Here is a 26,290-nt window from a genome sequence, read left to right on the forward strand (position 1 = left end):
TTGAATTTGTTGGCTTCTTTTTGCTCCTGCGGAGTTAGTTGCTGAATTTATTGGTGTTTTCCTCTTACTGAAGTTGTTGAATTTGTTGATGTTTTTATCTTGCAGAAGCTGTTGTTGAATTTGGCAGTGTTTTTCTCTTGATGAAGTTGTTGTTGAATTTGTTGGTGTTTCTCCTGCTGAAGTTGTTGTGAAATTTGTCGGTGTTTCTCTTGCTGAAGTTGTTGTTGAATTTGTCAGTGTTTTTCTCTTGCTGCAGTTGTTGTTGAATTTGTTGGTGTTTCTCCTGCTAAAGCTGTTGTGGAATTTGTCGGCGTTTTTCCTGCTGAAGTTGTTGTTGAATTTGTCAGTGTTTTTCTCTTGCTGCAGTTGTTGTTGAATTTGTTAGTGTTTCTCCTGATAAAGTAGTTGTGGAATTTGTCGGTGTCACTCTTGCTGAAGTTGTTGTTAAATTTGTCAGTGTTTTTCTCTTGCTGAAGTTGTTGTTGAATTTGTTGGTGTTTCTAATGCTAAAGTTGTTGTGGAATTTGTTGGTGTTTCTCTTGCTGAAGTTGTTGTTAAATTTGTTGGTGTTTTACTTGCTGAAGTTCTTGTTGAATTTGTTGTTGTTTTGCTGAAGTTGTTGTAGAAGTTGTCGGTTTTTTTCTCTTGCTGAAGTTGTCGTTGAATATGTTGGTGTTTTCCTCTTGCTGACGTTGTTGTTGAATTTGTTGGTGTTTTTCTCGTGCTGAAGTTGTCGTTGAATATGTTGGAGTTTTTCCACTTGCTGAAGTTGTTGTTGAATTTGTCGGTGTATTTTTCTCAGGCAGATGTTGTTGAATTTGTTGGCTTTCCTCACCTGAGACTGTTGTTGAAATTGTAAGTATTTTTTCTCCTGCGGCGGATGTTGTTGAATTTGTTGGGGTTTCTCTTGCTGACGTTGTTGTTCAATTTGGCAGTGTTTTTCTTTTGCAGTAGATGTTGTTGAATTTGTTGGTGTTTTTCTCGTGCTGAAGTTGTTGAACTTGTTGGTGTTTTCCTCTTGCTGAAGTTGTTGTTGAATTTGTCAGTGTATTTTTCTCATGCAGTTATTGTTGAATTTGTTGGCATTTCTCAACTGAGACAGTTGTTGAAATTGTAGGTATTTTTTCTCCTGCGGAGGTTGTTGTTGAATTTGTTGGCTTTTTTTAGCTCCTGCGGAGGTAGTTGTTGAATTTATTGGTGTTTTTCTCTCACTGAAGTTGTTGAATTTGTTGGTGTTTTTATCTTGCTGAAGTTGGTGTTGAATTTGTTGGTGTTTCTCCAGCTGAAGTTGTTGTGGAATTTGTCGGTGTTTCTCTTGCTGAAGTTGTTGTTGAATTTGTCAGTGTTTTTCTCTTGCTGAAGTTGTTGTTAAATTTGTTGTTGTTTTGCTGAAGTTGTCCTTTTTTTCTCTTGCTGAAGTTGTTCAAATTGTTGGTGTTTTTATCTTGCTGAAGTTGTTGTTGAATTTGTTAGTGTTTCTCCTGCTGAGGTTGTCGTGGAATTTGTCGTTGTTTCTCTTGCTGAAGTTGTTGTTGAATTTGTCAGTGTTTTTCTCTTGCTGAAATTGTTGGTGTTTTTCTCTTGCTGAAGTTGTTGTTGAATTTGTTGATGTTTTGCTGAAGTTGCTGTTGAAGTTGTCGGTTTTTTTCTCTTGCTGAAGTTATTGTTGAATTTGTTGGTGTTTTCCTCTTGCTGAAGTTGTCATTGAATATGTTGGGGTTTTTCCACTTGCTGAAGTTGTTGTTGAATTTGTCGGTGTATTTTTCTCATGCAGTTGTTGTTGAATTTGTTGGCTTTTCTCAACTGAGACAGCTGTTGAAATTGTAGGTATTTTTTCTCCTGCGGAGGTTGTTGTTGAATTTGTTGGCTTTTTTTAGCTCCTGCGGAGGTAGTTGTTGAATTTATTGGTGTTTTTCTCTCATTGAAGTTGTTGAATTTGTTGGTGTTTTTATCTTGCTGAAGTTGTTGTTGAATTTGTTGGTGTTTCTCCAGCTGAAGTTGTTGTGGAATTTGTTGGTGTTTCTCTTGCTGAAGTTGTTGTTGAATTTGTCAGTGTTTTTCTCTTGCTGAAGTTGTTGTTAAATTTGTTGTTGTTTTGCTGAAGTTGTCCTTTTTTTCTCTTGCTGAAGTTGTTCAAATTGTTGGTGTTTTTATCTTGCTGAAGTTGTTGTTGAATTTGTTAGTGTTTCTCCTGCTGAGGTTGTCGTGGAATTTGTCGTTGTTTCTCTTGCTGAAGTTGTTGTTGAATTTGTCAGTGTTTTTCTCTTGCTGAAATTGTTGGTGTTTTTCTCTTGCTGAAGTTGTTGTTGAATTTGTTGATGTTTTGCTGAAGTTGTTGTTGAAGTTGTCGGTTTTTTTCTCTTGCTGAAGTTATTGTTGAATTTGTTGGTGTTTTCCTCTTGCTGACGTTGTTGTTGTTTTGCTGAAGTTGTTGTTGAAGTTGTTGGTTTTTTTCTCTTGCTGAAGTTATTGTTGAACTTGTTGGTGTTTTCCTCTTGCTGACGTTGTTGTTGAATTTGTCGGTGTATTTTTCTCATGCAGATGTTGTTGAATTTGTTGGCTTTCCTCACCTGAGACTGTTGTTGAAATTGTAAGTATTTTTTCTCCTGCGGCGGATGTTGTTGAATTTGTTGGGGTTTCTCTTGCTGACGTTGTTGTTCAATTTGGCAGTGTTTTTCTTTTGCTGTAGATGTTGTTGAATTTGTTGGTGTTTTTCTCGTGCTGAAGTTGTTGAACTTGTTGGTGTTTTCCTCTTGCTGAAGTTGTTGTTGAATTTGTCGGTGTATTTTTCTCATGCAGTTGTTGTTGAATTTGTTGGCTTTTCTCAACTGAGACAGCTGTTGAAATTGTAGGTATTTTTTCTCCTGCGGAGGTTGTTGTTGAATTTGTTGGCTTTTTTTAGCTCCTGCGGAGGTAGTTGTTGAATTTATTGGTGTTTTTCTCTCACTGAAGTTGTTGAATTTGTTGGTGTTTTTATCTTGCTGAAGTTGTTGTTGAATTTATTGGTGTTTTTCTCTCACTGAAGTTGTTGAATTTGTTGGTGTTTTTATCTTGCTGAAGTTGTTGTTGAATTTGTTGGTGATTTTCCCTTGCTGAAGTTGTTGTTAAATTTGTTGCTGTTTCTCTTGCTGATGTTCTTGTTGAATTTGTTGCTGTTTTGCTGAAGTTGTCCGTTTTTTTCTCTTGCTGAAGTTGTTGTTGAATTTGTCGGTGGATTATTCTCATGCAGTTGTTGTTGAATTTGTTGGCTTTTCTCAACTGAGACAGTTGTTGAAATTATAGGTATTTTTTCGCCTGCGGAGATTGTTGTTGAATTTGTTGGCTTTTTTTTGCTCCTGCGGAGTTAGTTGCTGAATTTATTGTTGTTTTTCTCTTACTGAAGTTGTTGAATTTGTCAGTGTTTTTCTCTTGATGAAGTTGTTGTTGAATTTGTTGGTGTTTCTCCTGCTGAAGTTGTTGTGGAATTTGTCGGTGTTTCTCTGGCTGAAGTTGTTGTTGATTTTGTCAGTGTTTTTCTCTTGCTGAAGTTGTTGTTGAATTTGTCAGTGTTTTTCTCGTGCTGAAGTTGTTGTTGAATTTGTCAGTGTTTTTCTCTTGCTGAAGTTGTTGTTGTGTTTGTCTGTGTTTCTTGCTGAAGTTGTTGAATTTGGCAGAGTTTTTCTCTTGCTGAAGTTGTTGTGGAACTTGTTGGTGTTTCTATTGCTGAAGTTGTTGTTAAATTTGTTGCTGTTTCTCTTGCTGATGTTCTTGTTGAATTTGTTGTTGTTTTGCTGAAGTTGTCCGTTTATTTCTCTTGCTGAAGTTGTTGAATTTGTCGGTGGATTTTTCTCATGCAGAGGTTGCTGAATTTGTAGGCTTTTCCCAACTGAGACAGTTGTTGAAATTATAGGTGTTCTTTCTCCTGTGGAGGTTCTTGTTGAATTTGTTGGCTTCTTTTTGCTCCTGCGGAGTTAGTTGCTGAATTTATTGGTGTTTTCCTCTTACTGAAGTTGTTGAATTTGTTGATGTTTTTATCTTGCAGAAGCTGTTGTTGAATTTGGCAGTGTTTTTCTCTTGATGAAGTTGTTGTTGAATTTGTTGGTGTTTCTCCTGCTGAAGTTGTTGTGAAATTTGTCGGTGTTTCTCTTGCTGAAGTTGTTGTTGAATTTGTCAGTGTTTTTCTCTTGCTGCAGTTGTTGTTGAATTTGTTGGTGTTTCTCCTGCTAAAGCTGTTGTGGAATTTGTCGGCGTTTTTCCTGCTGAAGTTGTTGTTGAATTTGTCAGTGTTTTTCTCTTGCTGCAGTTGTTGTTGAATTTGTTAGTGTTTCTCCTGATAAAGTAGTTGTGGAATTTGTCGGTGTCACTCTTGCTGAAGTTGTTGTTGAATTTGTTGGTGTTTCTAATGCTAAAGTTGTTGTGGAATTTGTTGGTGTTTCTCTTGCTGAAGTTGTTGTTAAATTTGTTGGTGTTTTACTTGCTGAAGTTCTTGTTGAATTTGTTGTTGTTTTGCTGAAGTTGTTGTAGAAGTTGTCGGTTTTTTTCTCTTGCTGAAGTTGTCGTTGAATATGTTGGTGTTTTCCTCTTGCTGACGTTGTTGTTGAATTTGTTGGTGTTTTTCTCGTGCTGAAGTTGTCGTTGAATATGTTGGAGTTTTTCCACTTGCTGAAGTTGTTGTTGAATTTGTCAGTGTTTTTCTCTTGCTGAAATTGTTGGTGTTTTTCTCTTGCTGAAGTTGTTGTTGAATTTGTTGATGTTTTGCTGAAGTTGCTGTTGAAGTTGTCGGTTTTTTTCTCTTGCTGAAGTTATTGTTGAATTTGTTGGTGTTTCTCTTGCTGCAGTTGTTGTTGAATTTGTTGGTGTTTTTCTCTTGCTGAAGTTATTGTTGAATTTGTTGGCGATTTTCCCTTGCTGAAGTTGTTGGTGTTTTTCTCTTGCTGAAGTTGTTGTTGAATCTGTCAGTGTTTTTCTCTTGCTGAAGTTGTTGTTGAATTGATTGGTGATTTTCCCTTGCTAAAGTTTTTGTTCAATTTGGCAGTGTTTCTCTCTTGCTGCAGTTGTTGTTGAATTTGTTGGTGTTTCTCCTGCTAAAGTTGTTGTGGAATTTGTCGGTGTTTCTCTTGCTGAAGTTGTTGTTGAATTTGTCAGTGTTTTTCTCTTGCTGAAGTTGTTGTTGAATTTGTTGGTGATTTTCCCTTGCTGAAGTTGTTGTTAAATTTGTTGCTGTTTCTCTTGCTGATGTTCTTGTTGAATTTGTTGCTGTTTTGCTGAAGTTGTCCGTTTTTTTCTCTTGCTGAAGTTGTTGTTGAATTTGTCGGTGGATTATTCTCATGCAGTTGTTGTTGAATTTGTTGGCTTTTCTCAACTGAGACAGTTGTTGAAATTATAGGTATTTTTTCGCCTGCGGAGATTGTTGTTGAATTTGTTGGCTTTTTTTTGCTCCTGCGGAGTTAGTTGCTGAATTTATTGTTGTTTTTCTCTTACTGAAGTTGTTGAATTTGTCAGTGTTTTTCTCTTGATGAAGTTGTTGTTGAATTTGTTGGTGTTTCTCCTGCTGAAGTTGTTGTGGAATTTGTCGGTGTTTCTCTGGCTGAAGTTGTTGTTGATTTTGTCGGTGTTTTTCTCTTGCTGAAGTTGTTGTTGAATTTGTCAGTGTTTTTCTCGTGCTGAAGTTGTTGTTGAATTTGTCAGTGTTTTTCTCTTGCTGAAGTTGTTGTTGTGTTTGTCTGTGTTTCTTGCTGAAGTTGTTGAATTTGGCAGAGTTTTTCTCTTGCTGAAGTTGTTGTGGAACTTGTTGGTGTTTCTATTGCTGAAGTTGTTGTTAAATTTGTTGCTGTTTCTCTTGCTGATGTTCTTGTTGAATTTGTTGTTGTTTTGCTGAAGTTGTCCGTTTATTTCTCTTGCTGAAGTTGTTGAATTTGTCGGTGGATTTTTCTCATGCAGAGGTTGCTGAATTTGTAGGCTTTTCCCAACTGAGACAGTTGTTGAAATTATAGGTGTTCTTTCTCCTGTGGAGGTTCTTGTTGAATTTGTTGGCTTCTTTTTGCTCCTGCGGAGTTAGTTGCTGAATTTATTGGTGTTTTCCTCTTACTGAAGTTGTTGAATTTGTTGATGTTTTTATCTTGCAGAAGCTGTTGTTGAATTTGGCAGTGTTTTTCTCTTGATGAAGTTGTTGTTGAATTTGTTGGTGTTTCTCCTGCTGAAGTTGTTGTGAAATTTGTCGGTGTTTCTCTTGCTGAAGTTGTTGTTGAATTTGTCAGTGTTTTTCTCTTGCTGCAGTTGTTGTTGAATTTGTTGGTGTTTCTCCTGCTAAAGCTGTTGTGGAATTTGTCGGCGTTTTTCCTGCTGAAGTTGTTGTTGAATTTGTCAGTGTTTTTCTCTTGCTGCAGTTGTTGTTGAATTTGTTAGTGTTTCTCCTGATAAAGTAGTTGTGGAATTTGTCGGTGTCACTCTTGCTGAAGTTGTTGTTAAATTTGTCAGTGTTTTTCTCTTGCTGAAGTTGTTGTTGAATTTGTTGGTGTTTCTAATGCTAAAGTTGTTGTGGAATTTGTTGGTGTTTCTCTTGCTGAAGTTGTTGTTAAATTTGTTGGTGTTTTACTTGCTGAAGTTCTTGTTGAATTTGTTGTTGTTTTGCTGAAGTTGTTGTAGAAGTTGTCGGTTTTTTTCTCTTGCTGAAGTTGTCGTTGAATATGTTGGTGTTTTCCTCTTGCTGACGTTGTTGTTGAATTTGTTGGTGTTTTTCTCGTGCTGAAGTTGTCGTTGAATATGTTGGAGTTTTTCCACTTGCTGAAGTTGTTGTTGAATTTGTCAGTGTTTTTCTCTTGCTGAAATTGTTGGTGTTTTTCTCTTGCTGAAGTTGTTGTTGAATTTGTTGATGTTTTGCTGAAGTTGCTGTTGAAGTTGTCGGTTTTTTTCTCTTGCTGAAGTTATTGTTGAATTTGTTGGTGTTTCTCTTGCTGAAGTTGTTGGTGAATTTGTTGGTGATTTTCCCTTGCTGAAGTTGTTGGTGTTTATTCTTGCTGAAGTTGTTGTTCAATTTGGCAGTGTTTTTCTCTTGCTGCAGTTGTTGTTGAATTTGTTGGTGTTTTTCTCTTGCTGAAGTTATTGTTGAATTTGTTGGCGATTTTCCCTTGCTGAAGTTGTTGGTGTTTTTCTCTTGCTGAAGTTGTTGTTGAATCTGTCAGTGTTTTTCTCTTGCTGAAGTTGTTGTTGAATTGATTGGTGATTTTCCCTTGCTAAAGTTTTTGTTCAATTTGGCAGTGTTTCTCTCTTGCTGCAGTTGTTGTTGAATTTGTTGGTGTTTCTCCTGCTAAAGTTGTTGTGGAATTTGTCGGTGTTTCTCTTGCTGAAGTTGTTGTTGAATTTGTCAGTGTTTTTCTCTTGCTGAAGTTGTTGTTGAATTTGTTGGTGATTTTCCCTTGCTGAAGTTGTTGTTAAATTTGTTGCTGTTTCTCTTGCTGATGTTCTTGTTGAATTTGTTGCTGTTTTGCTGAAGTTGTCCGTTTTTTTCTCTTGCTGAAGTTGTTGTTGAATTTGTCGGTGGATTATTCTCATGCAGTTGTTGTTGAATTTGTTGGCTTTTCTCAACTGAGACAGTTGTTGAAATTATAGGTATTTTTTCGCCTGCGGAGATTGTTGTTGAATTTGTTGGCTTTTTTTTGCTCCTGCGGAGTTAGTTGCTGAATTTATTGTTGTTTTTCTCTTACTGAAGTTGTTGAATTTGTCAGTGTTTTTCTCTTGATGAAGTTGTTGTTGAATTTGTTGGTGTTTCTCCTGCTGAAGTTGTTGTGGAATTTGTCGGTGTTTCTCTGGCTGAAGTTGTTGTTGATTTTGTCAGTGTTTTTCTCTTGCTGAAGTTGTTGTTGAATTTGTCAGTGATTTTCCCTTGCTGAAGTGCTTGGTGTTTTTCTCTTGCTGAAGTTGTTGTTGAATTTGTCAGTGTTTTTCTCGTGCTGAAGTTGTTGTTGAATTTGTCAGTGTTTTTCTCTTGCTGAAGTTGTTGTTGTGTTTGTCTGTGTTTCTTGCTGAAGTTGTTGAATTTGGCAGAGTTTTTCTCTTGCTGAAGTTGTTGTGGAACTTGTTGGTGTTTCTATTGCTGAAGTTGTTGTTAAATTTGTTGCTGTTTCTCTTGCTGATGTTCTTGTTGAATTTGTTGTTGTTTTGCTGAAGTTGTCCGTTTATTTCTCTTGCTGAAGTTGTTGAATTTGTCGGTGGATTTTTCTCATGCAGAGGTTGCTGAATTTGTAGGCTTTTCCCAACTGAGACAGTTGTTGAAATTATAGGTGTTCTTTCTCCTGTGGAGGTTCTTGTTGAATTTGTTGGCTTCTTTTTGCTCCTGCGGAGTTAGTTGCTGAATTTATTGGTGTTTTCCTCTTACTGAAGTTGTTGAATTTGTTGATGTTTTTATCTTGCAGAAGCTGTTGTTGAATTTGGCAGTGTTTTTCTCTTGATGAAGTTGTTGTTGAATTTGTTGGTGTTTCTCCTGCTGAAGTTGTTGTGGAATTTGTCGGTGTTTCTCTGGCTGAAGTTGTTGTTGATTTTGTCGGTGTTTTTCTCTTGCTGAAGTTGTTGTTGAATTTGTCAGTGTTTTTCTCGTGCTGAAGTTGTTGTTGAATTTGTCAGTGTTTTTCTCTTGCTGAAGTTGTTGTTGTGTTTGTCTGTGTTTCTTGCTGAAGTTGTTGAATTTGGCAGAGTTTTTCTCTTGCTGAAGTTGTTGTGGAACTTGTTGGTGTTTCTATTGCTGAAGTTGTTGTTAAATTTGTTGCTGTTTCTCTTGCTGATGTTCTTGTTGAATTTGTTGTTGTTTTGCTGAAGTTGTCCGTTTATTTCTCTTGCTGAAGTTGTTGAATTTGTCGGTGGATTTTTCTCATGCAGAGGTTGCTGAATTTGTAGGCTTTTCCCAACTGAGACAGTTGTTGAAATTATAGGTGTTCTTTCTCCTGTGGAGGTTCTTGTTGAATTTGTTGGCTTCTTTTTGCTCCTGCGGAGTTAGTTGCTGAATTTATTGGTGTTTTCCTCTTACTGAAGTTGTTGAATTTGTTGATGTTTTTATCTTGCAGAAGCTGTTGTTGAATTTGGCAGTGTTTTTCTCTTGATGAAGTTGTTGTTGAATTTGTTGGTGTTTCTCCTGCTGAAGTTGTTGTGAAATTTGTCGGTGTTTCTCTTGCTGAAGTTGTTGTTGAATTTGTCAGTGTTTTTCTCTTGCTGCAGTTGTTGTTGAATTTGTTGGTGTTTCTCCTGCTAAAGCTGTTGTGGAATTTGTCGGCGTTTTTCCTGCTGAAGTTGTTGTTGAATTTGTCAGTGTTTTTCTCTTGCTGCAGTTGTTGTTGAATTTGTTAGTGTTTCTCCTGATAAAGTAGTTGTGGAATTTGTCGGTGTCACTCTTGCTGAAGTTGTTGTTAAATTTGTCAGTGTTTTTCTCTTGCTGAAGTTGTTGTTGAATTTGTTGGTGTTTCTAATGCTAAAGTTGTTGTGGAATTTGTTGGTGTTTCTCTTGCTGAAGTTGTTGTTAAATTTGTTGGTGTTTTACTTGCTGAAGTTCTTGTTGAATTTGTTGTTGTTTTGCTGAAGTTGTTGTAGAAGTTGTCGGTTTTTTTCTCTTGCTGAAGTTGTCGTTGAATATGTTGGTGTTTTCCTCTTGCTGACGTTGTTGTTGAATTTGTTGGTGTTTTTCTCGTGCTGAAGTTGTCGTTGAATATGTTGGAGTTTTTCCACTTGCTGAAGTTGTTGTTGAATTTGTCAGTGTTTTTCTCTTGCTGAAATTGTTGGTGTTTTTCTCTTGCTGAAGTTGTTGTTGAATTTGTTGATGTTTTGCTGAAGTTGCTGTTGAAGTTGTCGGTTTTTTTCTCTTGCTGAAGTTATTGTTGAATTTGTTGGTGTTTCTCTTGCTGAAGTTGTTGGTGAATTTGTTGGTGATTTTCCCTTGCTGAAGTTGTTGGTGTTTATTCTTGCTGAAGTTGTTGTTCAATTTGGCAGTGTTTTTCTCTTGCTGCAGTTGTTGTTGAATTTGTTGGTGTTTTTCTCTTGCTGAAGTTATTGTTGAATTTGTTGGCGATTTTCCCTTGCTGAAGTTGTTGGTGTTTTTCTCTTGCTGAAGTTGTTGTTGAATCTGTCAGTGTTTTTCTCTTGCTGAAGTTGTTGTTGAATTGATTGGTGATTTTCCCTTGCTAAAGTTTTTGTTCAATTTGGCAGTGTTTCTCTCTTGCTGCAGTTGTTGTTGAATTTGTTGGTGTTTCTCCTGCTAAAGTTGTTGTGGAATTTGTCGGTGTTTCTCTTGCTGAAGTTGTTGTTGAATTTGTCAGTGTTTTTCTCTTGCTGAAGTTGTTGTTGAATTTGTTGGTGATTTTCCCTTGCTGAAGTTGTTGTTAAATTTGTTGCTGTTTCTCTTGCTGATGTTCTTGTTGAATTTGTTGCTGTTTTGCTGAAGTTGTCCGTTTTTTTCTCTTGCTGAAGTTGTTGTTGAATTTGTCGGTGGATTATTCTCATGCAGTTGTTGTTGAATTTGTTGGCTTTTCTCAACTGAGACAGTTGTTGAAATTATAGGTATTTTTTCGCCTGCGGAGATTGTTGTTGAATTTGTTGGCTTTTTTTTGCTCCTGCGGAGTTAGTTGCTGAATTTATTGTTGTTTTTCTCTTACTGAAGTTGTTGAATTTGTCAGTGTTTTTCTCTTGATGAAGTTGTTGTTGAATTTGTTGGTGTTTCTCCTGCTGAAGTTGTTGTGGAATTTGTCGGTGTTTCTCTGGCTGAAGTTGTTGTTGATTTTGTCGGTGTTTTTCTCTTGCTGAAGTTGTTGTTGAATTTGTCAGTGTTTTTCTCGTGCTGAAGTTGTTGTTGAATTTGTCAGTGTTTTTCTCTTGCTGAAGTTGTTGTTAAATTTGTTGCTGTTTCTCTTGCTGATGTTCTTGTTGAATTTGTTGCTGTATTGCTGAAGTTGTCCGTTTTTTTCTCTTGCTGAAGTTGTTGTTGAATTTGTCGGTGGATTATTCTCATGCAGTTGTTGTTGAATTTGTTGGCTTTTCTCAACTGAGACAGTTGTTGAAATTATAGGTATTTTTTCGCCTGCGGAGATTGTTGTTGAATTTGTTGGCTTTTTTTTGCTCCTGCGGAGTTAGTTGCTGAATTTATTGTTGTTTTTCTCTTACTGAAGTTGTTGAATTTGTCAGTGTTTTTCTCTTGATGAAGTTGTTGTTGAATTTGTTGGTGTTTCTCCTGCTGAAGTTGTTGTGGAATTTGTCGGTGTTTCTCTGGCTGAAGTTGTTGTTGATTTTGTCAGTGTTTTTCTCTTGCTGAAGTTGTTGTTGAATTTGTCAGTGATTTTCCCTTGCTGAAGTGCTTGGTGTTTTTCTCTTGCTGAAGTTGTTGTTGAATTTGTCAGTGTTTTTCTCGTGCTGAAGTTGTTGTTGAATTTGTCAGTGTTTTTCTCTTGCTGAAGTTGTTGTTGTGTTTGTCTGTGTTTCTTGCTGAAGTTGTTGAATTTGGCAGAGTTTTTCTCTTGCTGAAGTTGTTGTGGAACTTGTTGGTGTTTCTATTGCTGAAGTTGTTGTTAAATTTGTTGCTGTTTCTCTTGCTGATGTTCTTGTTGAATTTGTTGTTGTTTTGCTGAAGTTGTCCGTTTATTTCTCTTGCTGAAGTTGTTGAATTTGTCGGTGGATTTTTCTCATGCAGAGGTTGCTGAATTTGTAGGCTTTTCCCAACTGAGACAGTTGTTGAAATTATAGGTGTTCTTTCTCCTGTGGAGGTTCTTGTTGAATTTGTTGGCTTCTTTTTGCTCCTGCGGAGTTAGTTGCTGAATTTATTGGTGTTTTCCGCTTACTGAAGTTGTTGAATTTGTTGATGTTTTTATCTTGCAGAAGCTGTTGTTGAATTTGGCAGTGTTTTTCTCTTGATGAAGTTGTTGTTGAATTTGTTGGTGTTTCTCCTGCTGAAGTTGTTGTGAAATTTGTCGGTGTTTCTCTTGCTGAAGTTGTTGTTGAATTTGTCAGTGTTTTTCTCTTGCTGCAGTTGTTGTTGAATTTGTTGGTGTTTCTCCTGCTAAAGCTGTTGTGGAATTTGTCGGCGTTTTTCCTGCTGAAGTTGTTGTTGAATTTGTCAGTGTTTTTCTCTTGCTGCAGTTGTTGTTGAATTTGTTAGTGTTTCTCCTGATAAAGTAGTTGTGGAATTTGTCGGTGTCACTCTTGCTGAAGTTGTTGTTAAATTTGTCAGTGTTTTTCTCTTGCTGAAGTTGTTGTTGAATTTGTTGGTGTTTCTAATGCTAAAGTTGTTGTGGAATTTGTTGGTGTTTCTCTTGCTGAAGTTGTTGTTAAATTTGTTGGTGTTTTACTTGCTGAAGTTCTTGTTGAATTTGTTGTTGTTTTGCTGAAGTTGTTGTAGAAGTTGTCGGTTTTTTTCTCTTGCTGAAGTTGTCGTTGAATATGTTGGTGTTTTCCTCTTGCTGACGTTGTTGTTGAATTTGTTGGTGTTTTTCTCGTGCTGAAGTTGTCGTTGAATATGTTGGAGTTTTTCCACTTGCTGAAGTTGTTGTTGAATTTGTCAGTGTTTTTCTCTTGCTGAAATTGTTGGTGTTTTTCTCTTGCTGAAGTTGTTGTTGAATTTGTTGATGTTTTGCTGAAGTTGCTGTTGAAGTTGTCGGTTTTTTTCTCTTGCTGAAGTTATTGTTGAATTTGTTGGTGTTTCTCTTGCTGAAGTTGTTGGTGAATTTGTTGGTGATTTTCCCTTGCTGAAGTTGTTGGTGTTTATTCTTGCTGAAGTTGTTGTTCAATTTGGCAGTGTTTTTCTCTTGCTGCAGTTGTTGTTGAATTTGTTGGTGTTTTTCTCTTGCTGAAGTTATTGTTGAATTTGTTGGCGATTTTCCCTTGCTGAAGTTGTTGGTGTTTTTCTCTTGCTGAAGTTGTTGTTGAATCTGTCAGTGTTTTTCTCTTGCTGAAGTTGTTGTTGAATTGATTGGTGATTTTCCCTTGCTAAAGTTTTTGTTCAATTTGGCAGTGTTTCTCTCTTGCTGCAGTTGTTGTTGAATTTGTTGGTGTTTCTCCTGCTAAAGTTGTTGTGGAATTTGTCGGTGTTTCTCTTGCTGAAGTTGTTGTTGAATTTGTCAGTGTTTTTCTCTTGCTGAAGTTGTTGTTGAATTTGTTGGTGATTTTCCCTTGCTGAAGTTGTTGTTAAATTTGTTGCTGTTTCTCTTGCTGATGTTCTTGTTGAATTTGTTGCTGTTTTGCTGAAGTTGTCCGTTTTTTTCTCTTGCTGAAGTTGTTGTTGAATTTGTCGGTGGATTATTCTCATGCAGTTGTTGTTGAATTTGTTGGCTTTTCTCAACTGAGACAGTTGTTGAAATTATAGGTATTTTTTCGCCTGCGGAGATTGTTGTTGAATTTGTTGGCTTTTTTTTGCTCCTGCGGAGTTAGTTGCTGAATTTATTGTTGTTTTTCTCTTACTGAAGTTGTTGAATTTGTCAGTGTTTTTCTCTTGATGAAGTTGTTGTTGAATTTGTTGGTGTTTCTCCTGCTGAAGTTGTTGTGGAATTTGTCGGTGTTTCTCTGGCTGAAGTTGTTGTTGATTTTGTCAGTGTTTTTCTCTTGCTGAAGTTGTTGTTGAATTTGTCAGTGATTTTCCCTTGCTGAAGTGCTTGGTGTTTTTCTCTTGCTGAAGTTGTTGTTGAATTTGTCAGTGTTTTTCTCGTGCTGAAGTTGTTGTTGAATTTGTCAGTGTTTTTCTCTTGCTGAAGTTGTTGTTGTGTTTGTCTGTGTTTCTTGCTGAAGTTGTTGAATTTGGCAGAGTTTTTCTCTTGCTGAAGTTGTTGTGGAACTTGTTGGTGTTTCTATTGCTGAAGTTGTTGTTAAATTTGTTGCTGTTTCTCTTGCTGATGTTCTTGTTGAATTTGTTGTTGTTTTGCTGAAGTTGTCCGTTTATTTCTCTTGCTGAAGTTGTTGAATTTGTCGGTGGATTTTTCTCATGCAGAGGTTGCTGAATTTGTAGGCTTTTCCCAACTGAGACAGTTGTTGAAATTATAGGTGTTCTTTCTCCTGTGGAGGTTCTTGTTGAATTTGTTGGCTTCTTTTTGCTCCTGCGGAGTTAGTTGCTGAATTTATTGGTGTTTTCCTCTTACTGAAGTTGTTGAATTTGTTGATGTTTTTATCTTGCAGAAGCTGTTGTTGAATTTGGCAGTGTTTTTCTCTTGATGAAGTTGTTGTTGAATTTGTTGGTGTTTCTCCTGCTGAAGTTGTTGTGGAATTTGTCGGTGTTTCTCTGGCTGAAGTTGTTGTTGATTTTGTCGGTGTTTTTCTCTTGCTGAAGTTGTTGTTGAATTTGTCAGTGTTTTTCTCGTGCTGAAGTTGTTGTTGAATTTGTCAGTGTTTTTCTCTTGCTGAAGTTGTTGTTGTGTTTGTCTGTGTTTCTTGCTGAAGTTGTTGAATTTGGCAGAGTTTTTCTCTTGCTGAAGTTGTTGTGGAACTTGTTGGTGTTTCTATTGCTGAAGTTGTTGTTAAATTTGTTGCTGTTTCTCTTGCTGATGTTCTTGTTGAATTTGTTGTTGTTTTGCTGAAGTTGTCCGTTTATTTCTCTTGCTGAAGTTGTTGAATTTGTCGGTGGATTTTTCTCATGCAGAGGTTGCTGAATTTGTAGGCTTTTCCCAACTGAGACAGTTGTTGAAATTATAGGTGTTCTTTCTCCTGTGGAGGTTCTTGTTGAATTTGTTGGCTTCTTTTTGCTCCTGCGGAGTTAGTTGCTGAATTTATTGGTGTTTTCCTCTTACTGAAGTTGTTGAATTTGTTGATGTTTTTATCTTGCAGAAGCTGTTGTTGAATTTGGCAGTGTTTTTCTCTTGATGAAGTTGTTGTTGAATTTGTTGGTGTTTCTCCTGCTGAAGTTGTTGTGAAATTTGTCGGTGTTTCTCTTGCTGAAGTTGTTGTTGAATTTGTCAGTGTTTTTCTCTTGCTGCAGTTGTTGTTGAATTTGTTGGTGTTTCTCCTGCTAAAGCTGTTGTGGAATTTGTCGGCGTTTTTCCTGCTGAAGTTGTTGTTGAATTTGTCAGTGTTTTTCTCTTGCTGCAGTTGTTGTTGAATTTGTTAGTGTTTCTCCTGATAAAGTAGTTGTGGAATTTGTCGGTGTCACTCTTGCTGAAGTTGTTGTTAAATTTGTCAGTGTTTTTCTCTTGCTGAAGTTGTTGTTGAATTTGTTGGTGTTTCTAATGCTAAAGTTGTTGTGGAATTTGTTGGTGTTTCTCTTGCTGAAGTTGTTGTTAAATTTGTTGGTGTTTTACTTGCTGAAGTTCTTGTTGAATTTGTTGTTGTTTTGCTGAAGTTGTTGTAGAAGTTGTCGGTTTTTTTCTCTTGCTGAAGTTGTCGTTGAATATGTTGGTGTTTTCCTCTTGCTGACGTTGTTGTTGAATTTGTTGGTGTTTTTCTCGTGCTGAAGTTGTCGTTGAATATGTTGGAGTTTTTCCACTTGCTGAAGTTGTTGTTGAATTTGTCAGTGTTTTTCTCTTGCTGAAATTGTTGGTGTTTTTCTCTTGCTGAAGTTGTTGTTGAATTTGTTGATGTTTTGCTGAAGTTGCTGTTGAAGTTGTCGGTTTTTTTCTCTTGCTGAAGTTATTGTTGAATTTGTTGGTGTTTCTCTTGCTGAAGTTGTTGGTGAATTTGTTGGTGATTTTCCCTTGCTGAAGTTGTTGGTGTTTATTCTTGCTGAAGTTGTTGTTCAATTTGGCAGTGTTTTTCTCTTGCTGCAGTTGTTGTTGAATTTGTTGGTGTTTTTCTCTTGCTGAAGTTATTGTTGAATTTGTTGGCGATTTTCCCTTGCTGAAGTTGTTGGTGTTTTTCTCTTGCTGAAGTTGTTGTTGAATCTGTCAGTGTTTTTCTCTTGCTGAAGTTGTTGTTGAATTGATTGGTGATTTTCCCTTGCTAAAGTTTTTGTTCAATTTGGCAGTGTTTCTCTCTTGCTGCAGTTGTTGTTGAATTTGTTGGTGTTTCTCCTGCTAAAGTTGTTGTGGAATTTGTCGGTGTTTCTCTTGCTGAAGTTGTTGTTGAATTTGTCAGTGTTTTTCTCTTGCTGAAGTTGTTGTTGAATTTGTTGGTGATTTTCCCTTGCTGAAGTTGTTGTTAAATTTGTTGCTGTTTCTCTTGCTGATGTTCTTGTTGAATTTGTTGCTGTTTTGCTGAAGTTGTCCGTTTTTTTCTCTTGCTGAAGTTGTTGTTGAATTTGTCGGTGGATTATTCTCATGCAGTTGTTGTTGAATTTGTTGGCTTTTCTCAACTGAGACAGTTGTTGAAATTATAGGTATTTTTTCGCCTGCGGAGATTGTTGTTGAATTTGTTGGCTTTTTTTTGCTCCTGCGGAGTTAGTTGCTGAATTTATTGTTGTTTTTCTCTTACTGAAGTTGTTGAATTTGTCAGTGTTTTTCTCTTGATGAAGTTGTTGTTGAATTTGTTGGTGTTTCTCCTGCTGAAGTTGTTGTGGAATTTGTCGGTGTTTCTCTGGCTGAAGTTGTTGTTGATTTTGTCGGTGTTTTTCTCTTGCTGAAGTTGTTGTTGAATTTGTCAGTGTTTTTCTCGTGCTGAAGTTGTTGTTGAATTTGTCAGTGTTTTTCTCTTGCTGAAGTTGTTGTTAAATTTGTTGCTGTTTCTCTTGCTGATGTTCTTGTTGAATTTGTTGCTGTATTGCTGAAGTTGTCCGTTTTTTTCTCTTGCTGAAGTTGTTGTTGAATTTGTCGGTGGATTATTCTCATGCAGTTGTTGTTGAATTTGTTGGCTTTTCTCAACTGAGACAGTTGTTGAAATTATAGGTATTTTTTCGCCTGCGGAGATTGTTGTTGAATTTGTTGGCTTTTTTTTGCTCCTGCGGAGTTAGTTGCTGAATTTATTGTTGTTTTTCTCTTACTGAAGTTGTTGAATTTGTCAGTGTTTTTCTCTTGATGAAGTTGTTGTTGAATTTGTTGGTGTTTCTCCTGCTGAAGTTGTTGTGGAATTTGTCGGTGTTTCTCTGGCTGAAGTTGTTGTTGATTTTGTCAGTGTTTTTCTCTTGCTGAAGTTGTTGTTGAATTTGTCAGTGATTTTCCCTTGCTGAAGTGCTTGGTGTTTTTCTCTTGCTGAAGTTGTTGTTGAATTTGTCAGTGTTTTTCTCGTGCTGAAGTTGTTGTTGAATTTGTCAGTGTTTTTCTCTTGCTGAAGTTGTTGTTGTGTTTGTCTGTGTTTCTTGCTGAAGTTGTTGAATTTGGCAGAGTTTTTCTCTTGCTGAAGTTGTTGTGGAACTTGTTGGTGTTTCTATTGCTGAAGTTGTTGTTAAATTTGTTGCTGTTTCTCTTGCTGATGTTCTTGTTGAATTTGTTGTTGTTTTGCTGAAGTTGTCCGTTTATTTCTCTTGCTGAAGTTGTTGAATTTGTCGGTGGATTTTTCTCATGCAGAGGTTGCTGAATTTGTAGGCTTTTCCCAACTGAGACAGTTGTTGAAATTATAGGTGTTCTTTCTCCTGTGGAGGTTCTTGTTGAATTTGTTGGCTTCTTTTTGCTCCTGCGGAGTTAGTTGCTGAATTTATTGGTGTTTTCCGCTTACTGAAGTTGTTGAATTTGTTGATGTTTTTATCTTGCAGAAGCTGTTGTTGAATTTGGCAGTGTTTTTCTCTTGATGAAGTTGTTGTTGAATTTGTTGGTGTTTCTCCTGCTGAAGTTGTTGTGAAATTTGTCGGTGTTTCTCTTGCTGAAGTTGTTGTTGAATTTGTCAGTGTTTTTCTCTTGCTGCAGTTGTTGTTGAATTTGTTGGTGTTTCTCCTGCTAAAGCTGTTGTGGAATTTGTCGGCGTTTTTCCTGCTGAAGTTGTTGTTGAATTTGTCAGTGTTTTTCTCTTGCTGCAGTTGTTGTTGAATTTGTTAGTGTTTCTCCTGATAAAGTAGTTGTGGAATTTGTCGGTGTCACTCTTGCTGAAGTTGTTGTTAAATTTGTCAGTGTTTTTCTCTTGCTGAAGTTGTTGTTGAATTTGTTGGTGTTTCTAATGCTAAAGTTGTTGTGGAATTTGTTGGTGTTTCTCTTGCTGAAGTTGTTGTTAAATTTGTTGGTGTTTTACTTGCTGAAGTTCTTGTTGAATTTGTTGTTGTTTTGCTGAAGTTGTTGTAGAAGTTGTCGGTTTTTTTCTCTTGCTGAAGTTGTCGTTGAATTTGTTGGTGTTTTTCTCGTGCTGAAGTTGTCGTTGAATATGTTGGAGTTTTTCCACTTGCTGAAGTTGTTGTTGAATTTGTCAGTGTTTTTCTCTTGCTGAAATTGTTGTTGTGTTTGTCTGTGTTTCTTGCTGAAGTTGTTGAATTTGGCAGAGTTTTTCTCTTGCTGAAGTTGTTGTGGAACTTGTTGGTGTTTCTATTGCTGAAGTTGTTGTTAAATTTGTTGCTGTTTCTCTTGCTGATGTTCTTGTTGAATTTGTTGTTGTTTTGCTGAAGTTGTCCGTTTATTTCTCTTGCTGAAGTTGTTGAATTTGTCGGTGGATTTTTCTCATGCAGAGGTTGCTGAATTTGTAGGCTTTTCCCAACTGAGACAGTTGTTGAAATTATAGGTGTTCTTTCTCCTGTGGAGGTTCTTGTTGAATTTGTTGGCTTCTTTTTGCTCCTGCGGAGTTAGTTGCTGAATTTATTGGTGTTTTCCTCTTACTGAAGTTGTTGAATTTGTTGATGTTTTTATCTTGCAGAAGCTGTTGTTGAATTTGGCAGTGTTTTTCTCTTGATGAAGTTGTTGTTGAATTTGTTGGTGTTTCTCCTGCTGAAGTTGTTGTGGAATTTGTCGGTGTTTCTCTGGCTGAAGTTGTTGTTGATTTTGTCGGTGTTTTTCTCTTGCTGAAGTTGTTGTTGAATTTGTCAGTGTTTTTCTCGTGCTGAAGTTGTTGTTGAATTTGTCAGTGTTTTTCTCTTGCTGAAGTTGTTGTTGTGTTTGTCTGTGTTTCTTGCTGAAGTTGTTGAATTTGGCAGAGTTTTTCTCTTGCTGAAGTTGTTGTGGAACTTGTTGGTGTTTCTATTGCTGAAGTTGTTGTTAAATTTGTTGCTGTTTCTCTTGCTGATGTTCTTGTTGAATTTGTTGTTGTTTTGCTGAAGTTGTCCGTTTATTTCTCTTGCTGAAGTTGTTGAATTTGTCGGTGGATTTTTCTCATGCAGAGGTTGCTGAATTTGTAGGCTTTTCCCAACTGAGACAGTTGTTGAAATTATAGGTGTTCTTTCTCCTGTGGAGGTTCTTGTTGAATTTGTTGGCTTCTTTTTGCTCCTGCGGAGTTAGTTGCTGAATTTATTGGTGTTTTCCTCTTACTGAAGTTGTTGAATTTGTTGATGTTTTTATCTTGCAGAAGCTGTTGTTGAATTTGGCAGTGTTTTTCTCTTGATGAAGTTGTTGTTGAATTTGTTGGTGTTTCTCCTGCTGAAGTTGTTGTGAAATTTGTCGGTGTTTCTCTTGCTGAAGTTGTTGTTGAATTTGTCAGTGTTTTTCTCTTGCTGCAGTTGTTGTTGAATTTGTTGGTGTTTCTCCTGCTAAAGCTGTTGTGGAATTTGTCGGCGTTTTTCCTGCTGAAGTTGTTGTTGAATTTGTCAGTGTTTTTCTCTTGCTGCAGTTGTTGTTGAATTTGTTAGTGTTTCTCCTGATAAAGTAGTTGTGGAATTTGTCGGTGTCACTCTTGCTGAAGTTGTTGTTAAATTTGTCAGTGTTTTTCTCTTGCTGAAGTTGTTGTTGAATTTGTTGGTGTTTCTAATGCTAAAGTTGTTGTGGAATTTGTTGGTGTTTCTCTTGCTGAAGTTGTTGTTAAATTTGTTGGTGTTTTACTTGCTGAAGTTCTTGTTGAATTTGTTGTTGTTTTGCTGAAGTTGTTGTAGAAGTTGTCGGTTTTTTTCTCTTGCTGAAGTTGTCGTTGAATATGTTGGTGTTTTCCTCTTGCTGACGTTGTTGTTGAATTTGTTGGTGTTTTTCTCGTGCTGAAGTTGTCGTTGAATATGTTGGAGTTTTTCCACTTGCTGAAGTTGTTGTTGAATTTGTCAGTGTTTTTCTCTTGCTGAAATTGTTGGTGTTTTTCTCTTGCTGAAGTTGTTGTTGAATTTGTTGATGTTTTGCTGAAGTTGCTGTTGAAGTTGTCGGTTTTTTTCTCTTGCTGAAGTTATTGTTGAATTTGTTGGTGTTTCTCTTGCTGAAGTTGTTGGTGAATTTGTTGGTGATTTTCCCTTGCTGAAGTTGTTGGTGTTTATTCTTGCTGAAGTTGTTGTTCAATTTGGCAGTGTTTTTCTCTTGCTGCAGTTGTTGTTGAATTTGTTGGTGTTTTTCTCTTGCTGAAGTTATTGTTGAATTTGTTGGCGATTTTCCCTTGCTGAAGTTGTTGGTGTTTTTCTCTTGCTGAAGTTGTTGTTGAATCTGTCAGTGTTTTTCTCTTGCTGAAGTTGTTGTTGAATTGATTGGTGATTTTCCCTTGCTAAAGTTTTTGTTCAATTTGGCAGTGTTTCTCTCTTGCTGCAGTTGTTGTTGAATTTGTTGGTGTTTCTCCTGCTAAAGTTGTTGTGGAATTTGTCGGTGTTTCTCTTGCTGAAGTTGTTGTTGAATTTGTCAGTGTTTTTCTCTTGCTGAAGTTGTTGTTGAATTTGTTGGTGATTTTCCCTTGCTGAAGTTGTTGTTAAATTTGTTGCTGTTTCTCTTGCTGATGTTCTTGTTGAATTTGTTGCTGTTTTGCTGAAGTTGTCCGTTTTTTTCTCTTGCTGAAGTTGTTGTTGAATTTGTCGGTGGATTATTCTCATGCAGTTGTTGTTGAATTTGTTGGCTTTTCTCAACTGAGACAGTTGTTGAAATTATAGGTATTTTTTCGCCTGCGGAGATTGTTGTTGAATTTGTTGGCTTTTTTTTGCTCCTGCGGAGTTAGTTGCTGAATTTATTGTTGTTTTTCTCTTACTGAAGTTGTTGAATTTGTCAGTGTTTTTCTCTTGATGAAGTTGTTGTTGAATTTGTTGGTGTTTCTCCTGCTGAAGTTGTTGTGGAATTTGTCGGTGTTTCTCTGGCTGAAGTTGTTGTTGATTTTGTCGGTGTTTTTCTCTTGCTGAAGTTGTTGTTGAATTTGTCAGTGTTTTTCTCGTGCTGAAGTTGTTGTTGAATTTGTCAGTGTTTTTCTCTTGCTGAAGTTGTTGTTAAATTTGTTGCTGTTTCTCTTGCTGATGTTCTTGTTGAATTTGTTGCTGTATTGCTGAAGTTGTCCGTTTTTTTCTCTTGCTGAAGTTGTTGTTGAATTTGTCGGTGGATTATTCTCATGCAGTTGTTGTTGAATTTGTTGGCTTTTCTCAACTGAGACAGTTGTTGAAATTATAGGTATTTTTTCGCCTGCGGAGATTGTTGTTGAATTTGTTGGCTTTTTTTTGCTCCTGCGGAGTTAGTTGCTGAATTTATTGTTGTTTTTCTCTTACTGAAGTTGTTGAATTTGTCAGTGTTTTTCTCTTGATGAAGTTGTTGTTGAATTTGTTGGTGTTTCTCCTGCTGAAGTTGTTGTGGAATTTGTCGGTGTTTCTCTGGCTGAAGTTGTTGTTGATTTTGTCGGTGTTTTTCTCTTGCTGAAGTTGTTGTTGAATTTGTCAGTGTTTTTCTCGTGCTGAAGTTGTTGTTGAATTTGTCAGTGTTTTTCTCTTGCTGAAGTTGTTGTTGTGTTTGTCTGTGTTTCTTGCTGAAGTTGTTGAATTTGGCAGAGTTTTTCTCTTGCTGAAGTTGTTGTGGAACTTGTTGGTGTTTCTATTGCTGAAGTTGTTGTTAAATTTGTTGCTGTTTCTCTTGCTGATGTTCTTGTTGAATTTGTTGTTGTTTTGCTGAAGTTGTCCGTTTATTTCTCTTGCTGAAGTTGTTGAATTTGTCGGTGGATTTTTCTCATGCAGAGGTTGCTGAATTTGTAGGCTTTTCCCAACTGAGACAGTTGTTGAAATTATAGGTGTTCTTTCTCCTGTGGAGGTTCTTGTTGAATTTGTTGGCTTCTTTTTGCTCCTGCGGAGTTAGTTGCTGAATTTATTGGTGTTTTCCTCTTACTGAAGTTGTTGAATTTGTTGATGTTTTTATCTTGCAGAAGCTGTTGTTGAATTTGGCAGTGTTTTTCTCTTGATGAAGTTGTTGTTGAATTTGTCAGTGTTTTTCTCTTGCTGCAGTTGTTGTTGAATTTGTTGGTGTTTCTCCTGCTGAAGTTGTTGTGAAATTTGTCGGTGTTTCTCTTGCTGAAGTTGTTGTTGAATTTGTCAGTGTTTTTCTCTTGCTGCAGTTGTTGTTGAATTTGTTGGTGTTTCTCCTGCTAAAGCTGTTGTGGAATTTGTCGGCGTTTTTCCTGCTGAAGTTGTTGTTGAATTTGTCAGTGTTTTTCTCTTGCTGCAGTTGTTGTTGAATTTGTTAGTGTTTCTATTGCTGAAGTTGTTGTTAAATTTGTTGCTGTTTCTCTTGCTGATGTTCTTGTTGAATTTGTTGTTGTTTTGCTGAAGTTGTCCGTTTATTTCTCTTGCTGAAGTTGTTGAATTTGTCGGTGGATTTTTCTCATGCAGAGGTTGCTGAATTTGTAGGCTTTTCCCAACTGAGACAGTTGTTGAAATTATAGGTGTTCTTTCTCCTGTGGAGGTTCTTGTTGAATTTGTTGGCTTCTTTTTGCTCCTGCGGAGTTAGTTGCTGAATTTATTGGTGTTTTCCTCTTACTGAAGTTGTTGAATTTGTTGATGTTTTTATCTTGCAGAAGCTGTTGTTGAATTTGGCAGTGTTTTTCTCTTGATGAAGTTGTTGTTGAATTTGTTGGTGTTTCTCCTGCTGAAGTTGTTGTGAAATTTGTCGGTGTTTCTCTTGCTGAAGTTGTTGTTGAATTTGTCAGTGTTTTTCTCTTGCTGCAGTTGTTGTTGAATTTGTTGGTGTTTCTCCTGCTAAAGCTGTTGTGGAATTTGTCGGCGTTTTTCCTGCTGAAGTTGTTGTTGAATTTGTCAGTGTTTTTCTCTTGCTGCAGTTGTTGTTGAATTTGTTAGTGTTTCTCCTGATAAAGTAGTTGTGGAATTTGTCGGTGTCACTCTTGCTGAAGTTGTTGTTAAATTTGTCAGTGTTTTTCTCTTGCTGAAGTTGTTGTTGAATTTGTTGGTGTTTCTAATGCTAAAGTTGTTGTGGAATTTGTTGGTGTTTCTCTTGCTGAAGTTGTTGTTAAATTTGTTGGTGTTTTACTTGCTGAAGTTCTTGTTGAATTTGTTGTTGTTTTGCTGAAGTTGTTGTAGAAGTTGTCGGTTTTTTTCTCTTGCTGAAGTTGTCGTTGAATATGTTGGTGTTTTCCTCTTGCTGACGTTGTTGTTGAATTTGTTGGTGTTTTTCTCGTGCTGAAGTTGTCGTTGAATATGTTGGAGTTTTTCCACTTGCTGAAGTTGTTGTTGAATTTGTCAGTGTTTTTCTCTTGCTGAAATTGTTGGTGTTTTTCTCTTGCTGAAGTTGTTGTTGAATTTGTTGATGTTTTGCTGAAGTTGCTGTTGAAGTTGTCGGTTTTTTTCTCTTGCTGAAGTTATTGTTGAATTTGTTGGTGTTTCTCTTGCTGAAGTTGTTGGTGAATTTGTTGGTGATTTTCCCTTGCTGAAGTTGTTGGTGTTTATTCTTGCTGAAGTTGTTGTTCAATTTGGCAGTGTTTTTCTCTTGCTGCAGTTGTTGTTGAATTTGTTGGTGTTTTTCTCTTGCTGAAGTTATTGTTGAATTTGTTGGCGATTTTCCCTTGCTGAAGTTGTTGGTGTTTTTCTCTTGCTGAAGTTGTTGTTGAATCTGTCAGTGTTTTTCTCTTGCTGAAGTTGTTGTTGAATTGATTGGTGATTTTCCCTTGCTAAAGTTTTTGTTCAATTTGGCAGTGTTTCTCTCTTGCTGCAGTTGTTGTTGAATTTGTTGGTGTTTCTCCTGCTAAAGTTGTTGTGGAATTTGTCGGTGTTTCTCTTGCTGAAGTTGTTGTTGAATTTGTCAGTGTTTTTCTCTTGCTGAAGTTGTTGTTGAATTTGTTGGTGATTTTCCCTTGCTGAAGTTGTTGTTAAATTTGTTGCTGTTTCTCTTGCTGATGTTCTTGTTGAATTTGTTGCTGTTTTGCTGAAGTTGTCCGTTTTTTTCTCTTGCTGAAGTTGTTGTTGAATTTGTCGGTGGATTATTCTCATGCAGTTGTTGTTGAATTTGTTGGCTTTTCTCAACTGAGACAGTTGTTGAAATTATAGGTATTTTTTCGCCTGCGGAGATTGTTGTTGAATTTGTTGGCTTTTTTTTGCTCCTGCGGAGTTAGTTGCTGAATTTATTGTTGTTTTTCTCTTACTGAAGTTGTTGAATTTGTCAGTGTTTTTCTCTTGATGAAGTTGTTGTTGAATTTGTTGGTGTTTCTCCTGCTGAAGTTGTTGTGGAATTTGTCGGTGTTTCTCTGGCTGAAGTTGTTGTTGATTTTGTCGGTGTTTTTCTCTTGCTGAAGTTGTTGTTGAATTTGTCAGTGTTTTTCTCGTGCTGAAGTTGTTGTTGAATTTGTCAGTGTTTTTCTCTTGCTGAAGTTGTTGTTAAATTTGTTGCTGTTTCTCTTGCTGATGTTCTTGTTGAATTTGTTGCTGTATTGCTGAAGTTGTCCGTTTTTTTCTCTTGCTGAAGTTGTTGTTGAATTTGTCGGTGGATTATTCTCATGCAGTTGTTGTTGAATTTGTTGGCTTTTCTCAACTGAGACAGTTGTTGAAATTATAGGTATTTTTTCGCCTGCGGAGATTGTTGTTGAATTTGTTGGCTTTTTTTTGCTCCTGCGGAGTTAGTTGCTGAATTTATTGTTGTTTTTCTCTTACTGAAGTTGTTGAATTTGTCAGTGTTTTTCTCTTGATGAAGTTGTTGTTGAATTTGTTGGTGTTTCTCCTGCTGAAGTTGTTGTGGAATTTGTCGGTGTTTCTCTGGCTGAAGTTGTTGTTGATTTTGTCAGTGTTTTTCTCTTGCTGAAGTTGTTGTTGAATTTGTCAGTGATTTTCCCTTGCTGAAGTGCTTGGTGTTTTTCTCTTGCTGAAGTTGTTGTTGAATTTGTCAGTGTTTTTCTCGTGCTGAAGTTGTTGTTGAATTTGTCAGTGTTTTTCTCTTGCTGAAGTTGTTGTTGTGTTTGTCTGTGTTTCTTGCTGAAGTTGTTGAATTTGGCAGAGTTTTTCTCTTGCTGAAGTTGTTGTGGAACTTGTTGGTGTTTCTATTGCTGAAGTTGTTGTTAAATTTGTTGCTGTTTCTCTTGCTGATGTTCTTGTTGAATTTGTTGTTGTTTTGCTGAAGTTGTCCGTTTATTTCTCTTGCTGAAGTTGTTGAATTTGTCGGTGGATTTTTCTCATGCAGAGGTTGCTGAATTTGTAGGCTTTTCCCAACTGAGACAGTTGTTGAAATTATAGGTGTTCTTTCTCCTGTGGAGGTTCTTGTTGAATTTGTTGGCTTCTTTTTGCTCCTGCGGAGTTAGTTGCTGAATTTATTGGTGTTTTCCTCTTACTGAAGTTGTTGAATTTGTTGATGTTTTTATCTTGCAGAAGCTGTTGTTGAATTTGGCAGTGTTTTTCTCTTGATGAAGTTGTTGTTGAATTTGTTGGTGTTTCTCCTGCTGAAGTTGTTGTGAAATTTGTCGGTGTTTCTCTTGCTGAAGTTGTTGTTGAATTTGTCAGTGTTTTTCTCTTGCTGCAGTTGTTGTTGAATTTGTTGGTGTTTCTCCTGCTAAAGCTGTTGTGGAATTTGTCGGCGTTTTTCCTGCTGAAGTTGTTGTTGAATTTGTCAGTGTTTTTCTCTTGCTGCAGTTGTTGTTGAATTTGTTAGTGTTTCTCCTGATAAAGTAGTTGTGGAATTTGTCGGTGTCACTCTTGCTGAAGTTGTTGTTAAATTTGTCAGTGTTTTTCTCTTGCTGAAGTTGTTGTTGAATTTGTTGGTGTTTCTAATGCTAAAGTTGTTGTGGAATTTGTTGGTGTTTCTCTTGCTGAAGTTGTTGTTAAATTTGTTGGTGTTTTACTTGCTGAAGTTCTTGTTGAATTTGTTGTTGTTTTGCTGAAGTTGTTGTAGAAGTTGTCGGTTTTTTTCTCTTGCTGAAGTTGTCGTTGAATATGTTGGTGTTTTCCTCTTGCTGACGTTGTTGTTGAATTTGTTGGTGTTTTTCTCGTGCTGAAGTTGTCGTTGAATATGTTGGAGTTTTTCCACTTGCTGAAGTTGTTGTTGAATTTGTCAGTGTTTTTCTCTTGCTGAAATTGTTGGTGTTTTTCTCTTGCTGAAGTTGTTGTTGAATTTGTTGATGTTTTGCTGAAGTTGCTGTTGAAGTTGTCGGTTTTTTTCTCTTGCTGAAGTTATTGTTGAATTTGTTGGTGTTTCTCTTGCTGAAGTTGTTGGTGAATTTG

Source organism: Heterodontus francisci, unplaced genomic scaffold (genome assembly GCF_036365525.1).
Source record: "Heterodontus francisci isolate sHetFra1 unplaced genomic scaffold, sHetFra1.hap1 HAP1_SCAFFOLD_515, whole genome shotgun sequence".
Lineage (NCBI taxonomy): Eukaryota > Metazoa > Chordata > Chondrichthyes > Heterodontiformes > Heterodontidae > Heterodontus > Heterodontus francisci.